A 12,237-nucleotide genomic window follows, 5' to 3' on the forward strand; every position below is an offset into this window, starting at 1 on the left:
TCAACAAGCGCTTACTTGGGATATCTGATTGCACTGGACTGGGACAAAGTCAAGAGTTTATGTGGATCGCGATGGAGCACGGGCTGATACAGGGACCCAGAAAGGCTCACTGAACAAAAGTACCTTAATTCGGATTGCATCGATGAGGCAACCCTTTTATGCAACAATATGATAAAAGCAGATTGACAAGAAACAATACAGTTTTAAACCCATGCCATCCAGTTTTCATGCAGGTCCTTGTTGCCGGTTCATAGCTCGCTGCGCTATATTAAGATAATAATTTATGAACTGCTAGTAATAAAAGGACCTATGTTAAAAGCAGTAGCCCACATATCCATCTACATAAAATAGGATTCTGTCATCTGCATGTTATACTCTGTGCTTTGCAGGAGACACATTAACCTGATGTGATACTTTGAGTCAAAACTCTGACGAAACAAAACACAGATCTCTCCAGATAGTGCATTAACCACCAGAGTTATCTTACCATTATTATTATTCCCTGATATGTATTGGGCACAGCGATCTGCAGCAGATGCAGTAACACCATAAGAGATATTAAAATGCAGTGAGAGCCGCCGACGCCGTTTCCGCGCCCGGAGGCGCATAAAAGATCAGTCCAACCCCGGCCGAGTGGGAACCAGTTTGAACTCTAGCGGGAGAGATCCTTGCAGCGAATCCTGCCTTCCAGAACCCGCAGCACCCCCAGCTTGTTCCCGCCTCCCGCCGCCGCAGTACCATCCAAGCGGCCGCGGAGTGGAGGCGGGGACTACATTGCCCAGCAACCCTAGCGGCAGGAGAGCTGCCGACACCGTTTCCGCGCCCGGAGGTGCATAAAAGATCAGTCCAACCCCCGCGTCGCGGGATCGCGCGCGGGTAGTGCCGGGCTAAGCCCGGGCAAAGGACGGGGCGTCTGTGGCCGTCTGGGGCCGGTAGAGGCTGGGCTGGGCCTGTTCTCTTTCATCCCGCTCATTCTATGAAGGTACTGTGTTTTTAGCTTTACTCCACTGGAAGTGTCGTTGTGGCTTCTGCTTCGACTAAGTAGGGTTCCCTCCACAGTGTAACAGGACAATAACTTGTCAACAAAAGCGCCGAAAGTACTGTTAGTATTGGCTTATCTTTGTCATTAGCCTCTGCATTATATACGCATGGCTAAAAGAAAGACTATGGAGGGAGGTGGGGGTAGTATGAATAAAAAGGGGAAAAAGGCTAAGAAAGTTTATCATGCTGCTGGTAATTGTGTATTGGAGAGGATTGAAACAATAGTTAATGATTGCCAAGTGATATTGGAGGAAACCAGGGCATCCTCAGATGGAGTAGTGGCACCAGCGGGAGAACCTTTAGCTAGTAACCAAAATTGCAAGATCCCAAAAATGTTTAAAAATACTAGACAAGTATCCTCCAAAGCCCTCCCCTGCATCACACCCAATGGGCAATCTGAGACCTATCAGGGAGAAAATCTGGACTCCTCGAAGTCATTATCTGTCATTGAAATACACTCACCCATTGCTACTCTTGAACTTTCATGCTCAAACAGGTTTGCAATCTCGGAGGGCTTAGACGAGGAGGCTCCTGCTCCTCTAGAATGCCAGGAAAATGATCTGGTTGACCATAAAGCAGTACAGACACATAACACGCAGGGAGAGACTCTTGAGCGGAAAATTGACCAATTATTGAAAGTGGTAGAATCTTTGAATAAAATAGTGATGGAATTAAATAGGAGGGTCCCATTAACATCTATGCCTATTGACCCTCTATGTCACTCTGCAAACCCGACACCACTAGCTCCCCCTTTACCAGCCCATAATAATTTACCGCCAACATTACATGGGGGGGGGCACATTTAGTTTGCAATAGGAACGAGCCAACACAAAAGTTATTGGCTTCTGCCAGTGGCAAAAGACGTTCATATACGGACATTGTGAAATGCTCAAAAATCCACAATGATTGTCCTAATATTTTAAACACTTTAAAATCTGTAGGCCCCTCGAGATTTAGTCATCAAGAGGCCCAGGCATTTTCCAAAGATAATACTGCATCCAATTTAACCCCTGACCACCCATTGGACAATGCGAAAATAGCTTATATGGTTAAAGTACCCAGACTTACTGGTACTCAAGCCTATGAAAACGAGGAATCTGTTAAAAACAAAGCTATACATTGGCTTAGGCACTTCAGAGGATGCAGGTCAATAATCCGAGAAGACATTGTTAGAGCAAGAAGAATTTCGTTCCATACCAGCCAATTTGATTGCATTGAGCTTCTATTTACTAACACCACATTAGCTGAGAATCTGTTGCTTTTGGAATTCCGCACATCCTCACCAGATTATTCTTCTATACAGATCAGGCACTCTCCGCTCTGGGTTTCTCCAGGGCGGGAGCTGCAGGGTAAAGTAGGGACCCAGAGAGAAGATTCAAACTTGAATAGGGTGGACTGACTGGATCAAGAATTGTTACAGGGACGTATTATAGATACAGACCCAATCCATTCTGACCCTATTAAAGTGTCTATACTAACTCCTCCTGAGTCCTTATCCCCTCTAGAGTCCTTATCTCCTCGAGAGACGTCTTCAACTAATCAGGCAACCACAAATTCCCATCTTTCCATGGCATCTCTAAATTTTGTTTCTTGGAACATCGCAGGGCTCCCAAAAAAACTTTTAATTCCGGAATGGCAGGAATTTTTTGGAACTTTTGATGTCTGCCTATTCCAGGAAACATGGAGCGTTACCCCCCTTTATAAAACTGGATATACCACCTATTATAAACCAGCTATAAGCCTAGGGAAAAGTCGACCATCGGGGGGGCTACTAGTGTGGGTCAACATAATGCACAATTGGATAGTGGAGGCCCACACTAGTGGCTCCCCCGATCTTTTACATCTGACTATAAAAAGCCCACAAGGGGGACCAATTCTAGAGCTATTCAACATCTATGCCAGAGGGACTGTGGGTGGACAGGCTTCCCAGACAGTATCTGACCTGGAACACGAAATGACTCTTATTGACCCCCATTCTAACATCATTGTATGTGGGGACTTCAACTGCACATTTGAACCCCTATGTTCCGAAGATCTAATGGGGACCAGTGAGAATGATCTCAGATGGGGCATTCCGCCTCTCGAGCTGCCTCCTATTAAGAAATGGTCCCAAAGGGCAATACAAATGAATGCTATTACTCAGGAGTTCAATTTGAGAGCAGTGAATGGCAGGTCCAAATCAGACACGGGTGGAGTATATACATATAACAGGTTAATTACCCCGTCCCGTATCGATTATATTCTCATCGATATTCACTTCTGGGGGAATGTTGTGGATATGGTCGTAAAAAACACTATAGACAGCGACCATAATCCACTGTGCCTACAAATTAATGATGTTTGGTTGTCCCCGGAGTATGAGATCAATAAACCACCCTTGATGTCAACTAAAGAAGTGTTGTTGGCAGGCTGTAACAGACGCCTTAAATGGCATGGGGTTTCACAACATGAGGGGAAGCTGGAAAGCATTAAGGAAATACTGGCCGGGAAAAATGTGGAGCTTGTTGAGGTCCAAAACAAAGTGGGAGACTCTCAATTCGTACCCTCTCTTTACCGGGACACTATAAGCGAGATATGGAAATTCTTTATTCTAGAGGGGAATCCACCCTGCAAAGGGGCACCACTGAAAGGATCGAACCCATGGTATTCCAAAACCTGCAGAGAAAAAAGAATGACCTTATCAAAAGCCCTAAAGAAGCGAGACAGTAGCATGATTAGAAGAGCAAGACAGGAATATTCTAGATCCCTGGTAGTCGCAAAACGGGAATGGGAGGAAACATATTGGCAAGAGCTTAAAGAGGCATCATTGAATAGGAATTCCACTGTATTTTGGGACCTCCTAAATAGTGGAAAGAGAGCTAAAACGACAAGCATCCCGAACCACATAACAGAGCTGCAATGGTATAACCATTTCTCTGTTATATATGCGGGAGAGGTTGCCCCTCCAGACTATGAGGAAGAGCACAATTTGACCCTTGCCGTAATCTTTCAACCTGATGTTACTTTTGAGATCCAGGAAGTCACTCTGGCAATAAAAAGTATTACACCTGGCAAAGCGTCAGGTCCAGACGGTCTTCCAGGAGATTTGCTTCTGCATGATCCAGCACCCTGGGCATTGTTTATTTCTGCTATAATGAATGCTATAGCCAGGGGCTCCATAGTACCAGAGTCCTGGAAAGCCGCAGTAGTGATTCCTATATATAAAAAGGGTAATAAGGAGGACCCTGCCAACTATAGGCCTATCAGTCTAATCGACGTGATCCAGAAGGTGGTTGGCAGGGTTCTTCTTATGAGACTGAAGCTGTGGATTGAGAACATGAATATTTTATCCCACCTTCAAGCAGGTTTTAGGCAAAAGGTAGGCACAATGGATCAAGTTTTTAGCTTTTTTATGATTTATTGGAAAGTGGTAGTTTTAGGGAAAGGTACTTTATATCTAGCTTTTATAGACCTCAAGTCCACGTTTGACTTAATACCTCGCCAAAGATTATGGCAGGTTTTATCAGAATTAGGTGTTCCTCCAGAGATTCTCGCTTTTTTAATACTTTTACATGAGGACAATCACGCCAAGATTAGATGGGGCGCTCAGGGACAACTCACAGAGAGTGTCACGGTGAACAGGGGGGTTCGCCAGGGCTGTGTATTAGCCCCCACCCTGTTTTCCTTATACATTAACGGGGTGGTGGATCTTCTTAGAGAAGACCCAGTCGATGCTCCAGCCCTGGCTGGTGAAAAAATTCCTACCCTCCTGTTCGCCGACGACACTCTCTTGATTTCAAAATCACCAGGTGGCCTACAAAAGATTTTAAACAGGTTTGGTACCTTTTGTAAGTCCTATGGCCTGACTATAAATACTGAGAAAACCAAATTAATGGTAATTAATCCTCCAAGACGTTTTAGAAATGTTTTTACTTTGGAAGGCAACCCGTTAGATATTGTGGACTCCTTCGATTATTTGGGTATCTGGATCGTGAAAGGGATGAAGTGGAGTCCTCACTTAACTAAGATGCTCCTATGCCACAAGAGGGCTTCTGGTGCCATTATTAGAGAACAACATCTCTCTACGAGCAGACCAGTGGCCCCGGCCCTTGTGGTATATGAGGCCAAAGCATTATCCTGCACAATGTATGGAGCTGAAATTTGGGGTCACGAAAGTATCCATGAGCTAGTTAAGTCTGAGAATAAATTCATGAGGGATCTTATTTCTCTTCCCACATCAACTCCATTAAAACCACTGTTTTATGATCTAGGCAGACATTCTATTCAGGACATTGCAAGACTTCGACCTTTATTATTCTGGGCAAGACTACGAAGGACACCGGAGCTTGCTAAGTATGCTGCAGCCCTAAGCGAACTCACACTAGCTGACACTGGGAAGAGGATAAAATGGATCTCCTATGTAAGACAATTGCTGAGAGAAATTGGATACGAAGACTGTTGGGAATCTCAGACACCCCCTTCAAAATTGGATCTCAAGAAGGCATATTGGAGATGGGTTAATGATAGAGAGTTAAGAAATGCTAATATGGGGAAGCTGACTGAGGCTTATTTTGAGCACAAGACACTTTGCAAATTGGAACCATATCTTGATTTTATCCAGATTCCACTGGATAGATCATTGTATGTGAGATTCAGATTAGGAACCTTACCTCTCAACTCCGTCACGGCTAGTTGAAAGGGTCAGATAAGCATATCATCTGGTTGCCCAGGTTGTGCATCTCCGAAGGAGACTATTCCCCATTTCCTTTTTGCCTGCTACACTTACAGAAGAGTGAGATCCAAGTGGCTGAGACCAATTTGCAGAATTCTGGGCTCCAGAGACTATGTAACTGTGTTGCGTATTTTAAAAACAGATACCTCGTCTCTTATTGTAGTATGTGGATTGGCCAAGTATCTTGGTTGCGCTTGGCTGTTGAGAAAAAAAAAACTTGCCACTTTTGCACATTGAAATGTTGTTGAGGTCCGGTTTTTATCCTTTTCTACCAATCCTTTTACAATGAAATTTGTGTCTCTTTGTATATAGTGTCTTATTCTGAGACATAGTCCATTTTTAGATACATTTATGATCAATTCTTTTTATTCGTCAATGTTTTACTTGATCCTTTTTAACTTGTATTGTATGTTGTGCTTTTATGATATTTTTTATCGAATAAAGCTTTACCTACCTACCTAAAATGCAGTGCTTCCAACCAATTAAGCCAGAACGAATTTACTGTCACGTTTCTCCTTGTTGAAAATTTGTGGCAGAGTTTAAAAAAATGTATAAGTGTTCTGTCTGTAAGACTGCTTTTCATGATTTCAGCCCCCCTGACTCTACCCCCTTTGTTGTCACACCTTGTCCCTCAATGTATGGGTTCCTGGAGTAACGTGTTCCCAATTCCAGCACTGCAGGTAAGGACAGCAGTCGGGGATGGGGGAGAGAGGGGCTCCAGAAGAGAGTGAGGGAGGAAGGGAGCAAAGCTGGTGTGAGTCTTTTTGTAAGGGCTGTTTTTTTGGTTCCCAGTACAGCCCTGTTAATCCCTAGCTAGAATGTTACTGTGTGGCGGGAGTCCTATACACCCCCACACGCTTAGAGTGAGTGAGGAATGTGATTTTGGGAATGTGCAAAAACTATCATTTTGAAAGAAAGGGGCGAACAAATATGGGTGATTGCAAAAGGAAAATGAGAAAGTCGCCGACTAAGAAGCTCTTGACAATCACAGTACATTTCTGACGTAATTTAATGAAATAGAAGCGCATTCTGACAAACATTCGGCCCTTCTTCACATAAAAAGAAGGGGTTGAATTTCCTTGGGGCATTTGTTCAAATGGAGTCTTCTTGGCCTTTTGGTGGAGTGCCTGCTTACCACAGACCTCTGAACCGAGCAGCTAACTACAGGAGCACGTTGCTGAAATTTACAGATAAAGGCTCCCAAGCTGCCCTTCCAGGCATTGGCTGTGCGTTTCACCCTAACCCACCCTCACGCACCCCCGTCGCCCCGCCCCTTCGATGAGGCGCTGGCGAGAAGCCTCGCCCACTGTGCGTGCCGTAGCTTCAGACCTGCTAGTTGAGCTGTGTACGTCCACGAACGGGGATGAGAGAACTGTGCCGCGTACTCTGCTGCCCTCCTGCGCGGCTACGGGCAGTTCTGCTTCCCACAGACGCTCACCTTCATTAGGCAACAATAACTGGGGTGGATGAGAGCAGCGGAGCTCACGGAGAGGCTGTTCGGAGCTGTCCCCATCACTGGTCCTGATGCTGTGAACAGTAAGTCTTTCATGTTTTTTCCCCTACGCTTCTTGTGTGTGTGTTCTCTGTAGAGTAAATCTCTGAAAATAAATACGTTGTAGCAGAAACAGCATCTGATCAGTTGCCCAGGAATATACACCCTTCCACTGTGGCTTCATGGGTGTGCATTCTCCAGTATTTTAAGCTATTTGCAGTGCTTACGTTTTTCATGTCGTATATGTTTTTGTTGCGGGCAACAAGAGGTTGGTAAATAGAGGCATACAGTTAATCTACATTGCCATTGAATGTGTTGTGGACAACTCTATTTTAGCAAACTTTTTCAGCCACGTCAATGTGTTACTTACTGCCTATGACGATACTGCGCTGTTTTCCTTTTTATATGACTTCGGATAATGAAAGCTCACAAAAAAGGACCCAGGCCGGGGAAGGCAAAGCCGGACCCAATAGAGGCCTAGGGTAAAACGCCGGCCGGCGGCGGGACCCCTCCATGCCACGCCCCCGCAATCAGGAAAACCCGGCTAAGCCGGGGAGGGCATGATAGGCCCAGAAACAAAGGAAGCTCCCACCCCCAATCAGGGGGCGAGAAAGGTAGGCAAGGGGGATATTAAAAGGGGCCCCAACGGCCCAGGAAATTCAATTGCAAGGCTCCCCCTCGCTAAGAAGAAGAAGAAGGACTGGACGTACCTGCGGAGCTTTCGCGCCAAACACCAGCAGGGCTAAGGCGACTTTCCGGCCAATGGGGCCGCGCTCCCACGCGAGGAGGACTGCAGAAGAATGGGAGCAGCAGGTGCAAGAGCCTCCACGCCGGCCGGCAGTATCCGAGCGGAAGAGGCAGGGGCATCGGGTTTCCCTTCACCGGCAGCGGCTGATGCACGCGATGTGTCCAAAGGGCCTCGCGGGGAATCGCGGAGTCACGAGTGCGCTAGTCCTTTGTTCCAGGTCAGTGCCGCTCTGCTCCGAAGCCGAGACTGTACATGCACTGCAGCAGGACCTCACAACCTTCCTTCATAATGGTGGAAGAGCGAAGGGAACAACGGCAGCGGGGGTTAGGAGGGGGAAGCCCACCCGACCGGAGAAGAGGACGCAAGGACGCTACCTGGCATTTCGCGCGGTTGTGTGGAAGGAGAAAATGCAGCGATCACCCCCGTCCCATCTGTCGTCGAGAGACGGGCAGTGTACACCACAGCTTCAGGACACACGAGCACTTGTAGCCAATACGGCGGTGCCCGGAGCAACAGGAGCAATGACCTGGGCGAGGAGCGGGATTGGTGCCACCCGGAGGCACAGGGAGCAAGCACAGTGGGCTCAAGTAAGCAATCACGAGGCAATCCATGGAAATATCTTATCTTTGGGATAGATACCATTCCTCCTCCGCTCCGAGCAGTCCTGTCTACACAAGGGCCCCTCTATTGTAAGAAGACATATGCGGTTGGCAAATCTCGAGCAAGCAACTGGCGGAAAATCACGGCAGGACCACGCGGGGGTCGGTGCGGGCGGCAGTGCCCCCAAAAAGGCGGAAGACTGGCGCGGGCGGCGGTGCCCCCTTAACGAGCCCGAAAGTAAAAGTAAGCGAGTGAGGTAAGGAGCGGGGCTGCACGAAGCCAGGGTACAACCAAAGCAATTTGGAAAAGCAGAATTGCGGCAAAAAAAAAAAAAAAAAAAAAAAAAAAAAAAAAAAAGTAACCCGTTTAGAAACACAAATGAAGGAAAGTATAATGTATACTTTGCGGTTTATAGGCAGTTCCGGGATGGAGGTTAAGAGCTTACTAGCACCCTGAACAGTGACCAAGTCACCATAACAACACGCTCGCAGACAGGCGCGCAACACCCATTGGACTCACGGGGCTTCAGCCACCCCCCGTCGTGTGTGGCAGCGACACCTTCCCGGGCACAAAAGAAGCCGCACCCGAGCACTTCACAGGTCTTTACAAGACCATTTGCATGTTAATGAGGCCTCGCTGTTGTGTCAGCCCTTCTAAGAGCCCCTGCAGCTCCACTCTGCCTATTGCTTAAAGTTCAGCCCCCCCCGAAAATTTTGCTCAGCCCCCCCCGAAATTTTTGCTCAGCCACCCCCGAAATTTTTGCTCAGCCACCCCCGAAATGTGGCTCTGGTTGCGCCTCTGCTCGCAGAGGAATTGAATTAGTTATATAGCGCCGGCATAGCGGTGGGGGAGGTCCGAGCACCTGGCGGCACTCACGCATTACACAGAGACAATGTATGTTTTGCGGGGGATATGCAGTTCGGGGAGGGGAGTTAATAGCTCACAGTTCGTTACTGGGACTTTAAGTTATAAATGGCGAGTAACTTAAAAACGCCTCTTTGGGAGGCAGTAATCGGCTGAGCTGTTTACATTATAGGCAGTCTGTTCTCTACGTGGTACACGTTCGTTACAGCAGGCATATTTAACCGCGTCAATACCTTTACTAAGGCAGAACGCCAACCGTACAAACACCGATCTCCCTCCACGCACGCATTCCTGGATGGCAGAGCGCTAGCTAACATGGCGCTGCCTTGAGGCACACACCATCTACCAGGGAAAAGAGATAACCCTAGCTTCATTGCGCCGGGCGCTCTGACCTCTGCGTGTGTGGACGAGCCTACCAACTTCGCATTTGAGTCTCGCTACCCATATCAAGGCAATAACCCAGCTGCTTGACAACCCCCACCCAGACATAGCAGGCAAGATTAATATCGCACCCCAGACTTTTTAGCCTACGTAACAGTGCCCCTGCAGAGTTGATGCTTACTGGGCACACCTGCTCTGCAGCTGTGGGATGTAGGCTCTGACCCTTGTTCTCCCCACCGGCCCGAGGTCGCCGCTGCTGCTCCTGATGCAGCATCAGAACTCCCCCCAGGCACCCTGGAAACTTCGCATCGCTCTGTGACTCCGGCGCCGACCGATATTGCAGGCCAGGGGTGAGAAAGGCAGCTGAGCACCCAGTGGCGTCCCAGCTCCCCCTGCGCCTGCCGTGTCACACCTCCACTAGTTCCGCGGTCATCTGCGGGTGTGGGCCACTCTTGTCATGCCTTCTGGGACGTGGCGGTGTGTTGAGAGGCCCTCCGGTGCACCTAGTCGCTGCAGGGGTCGCTGCCCTCTTATAAAAGCGGCGCCGACCAGTTCCTTCATCGGTCGCTGTCGCCCAGTCCCGGTCCTTGCACGTCTGAAAGGGGAGCAGGCAGGATGACTCCCCAGCACTGGAGCTGTGGGTGGGGGGGCAACCCGTCTCGATACCACTGCTTTCGGCGCCGCGAGCCTCGTGCCTGCGTGACCCTTCCGTCCCAACCTTCCATGCCCCGGGGGAGGGGGGGGGGGGGCATGCAATCCTCTGGCACCTCCTGTTTTAGCTGGGTTCCCTGTTTGGCTGGGAGCCTCCTTTGCCTGGGTCCTGACGGTGGAGACGGTCGCTGCACCTAAGTTCCCAAGACCGATTCGAAAGCCTGTGGCGCCGCTCCCCCAGCTCCCAGGGTATGCAAAGAACAGGGAGTACACCCCCTCGGTCGCATTTGGTGCAGAGGAATTCGGGTAGGGCCGCAGACGCCGCGAATCTCCCCGTGCCCGGGCACCGTCGCGCAGGAGTCGCGGCGACAGCGGGGGTCTCCTCCAAGTAGAAAGATCCGCGCTTAAGGCGATAAACGCGCACATGGCGATTTCGAGGGCAGGGAATTGACTTTTAGGCCAGATATAGGCCGGACCATGAGGGGGGGGGTTTACTACGCCCCCCCAGCTGTACACAGGGGCACTAAAGGTGCACGGGGCCCCGGGTTAGCACATGGGGAGGGTGACTCACCCGGAGAACAAGGCAGTGCCAAGAGGGTGGCAGACCACCATGCGCTGAGATTGATCGAGGGGGTGAGGAGTGGCCTAACGAATGAAGCGTTGACAACTTTCGGGTCTCCGGGCATGCAGAGGCGTCTTGAATTGTTGAACCCACTTGAACCCACTTGCTGTGTGATGACAAGGATTTATTCGTCTGACGGGAGCGGGATTTTGGTAGATTGGGGACAAACATTCCCTGGCAGATGCAAGTATAGAGGTGCCAGGAATGCGATCGTGAACTGAGACCTGTGTCTGGCTTGTGACAGGCGGGCTCCCAGAATCAAGAGTGTTTATGTCGGCACTATGCCGCAAGGTGCCCGCTCTGCTCTGCTCCAGCAGAGGCGCGAGGCCCAACCAATCCGTCCACCTCCAGTAGATAAATAGCAGGGTTCAAAGGGTGGCCGGCTTACCAAGGCCAGCCTCAAGCACCTGAGATGGGAAGCTTGACAGCAAATCCCATGCTGGTTTAGCACAGCCGTGACAAATGACCCGACCACCTCACAAGTCCCAGTACCTTACAAATTACCGTTCAGAAAAGACTCAACCTGTACCACCAGATTAAGTTGCCCAACTAGCAGAGATAAACGCAATTGCATGGAGTACACAGGGAGAGTTGGCTCCGGGGAGACCTTCCTTAGCTAGAACAAACCAGATGTATAGTGTCCAGCGGAGGTGCTAGCACTTTCCATGCGAAACAAAGATCTGTGAGTTGCAAATCCCTGCAGGTACAAGACGAGTTGGTAAGAGAAAACAGACCAAAAAAAAAAAAAAAAAAAAAAAAAAAATACGCATAGCGGCGGTGGCAGCAACAGTGGGGCATACACGAGATGATAGCGATGTGTCCCTGAGGTGCGCAGGTCAACCCAATTGTTGTGGTCATATTAAATATCATAAGTTTCGAAAAGAGCAAAACCCGGACAGGGCAGTGCAAAAGCTACCCGCGGTCAGGGCGATGGCAAGTTAAGACCCTGGGGAAGCCGCGTTTAGGCTAGGGGAGGGCTCCCCCAATCTCCCCGATGTCAGTTACGATCAGTTAGCCCAGCATACCTGCGCCACGCAGCAAGCATGGCTAGAGGAGGCGAAGCCAGAGGGCATAGGTAAAAATCCTGACGAGCGCTGAACACCATCAGGGACAAAGCGTGGAGGTCA

At 49.0% G+C, this 12,237-nt stretch overlaps 1 long non-coding RNA gene across 1 annotated transcript in view; it reads left to right on the forward strand.

The window, feature by feature from the left end:
* The first annotated feature begins 7,134 nt into the window (after positions 1-7,134).
* Positions 7,135-12,237, forward strand: part of LOC146805641 (uncharacterized) — a 438,136-nt gene continuing 433,033 nt past the window's right edge. Inside the window, exon 1 of the long non-coding RNA XR_014967486.1 lies at positions 7,135-7,288. This is a non-coding gene — a long non-coding RNA (uncharacterized LOC146805641). The remainder of the gene's footprint in view (positions 7,289-12,237) is intronic.

The sequence above is a fragment of the Triturus cristatus genome, chromosome 8 (assembly GCF_964204655.1).
Source record: "Triturus cristatus chromosome 8, aTriCri1.1, whole genome shotgun sequence".
Lineage (NCBI taxonomy): Eukaryota > Metazoa > Chordata > Amphibia > Caudata > Salamandridae > Triturus > Triturus cristatus.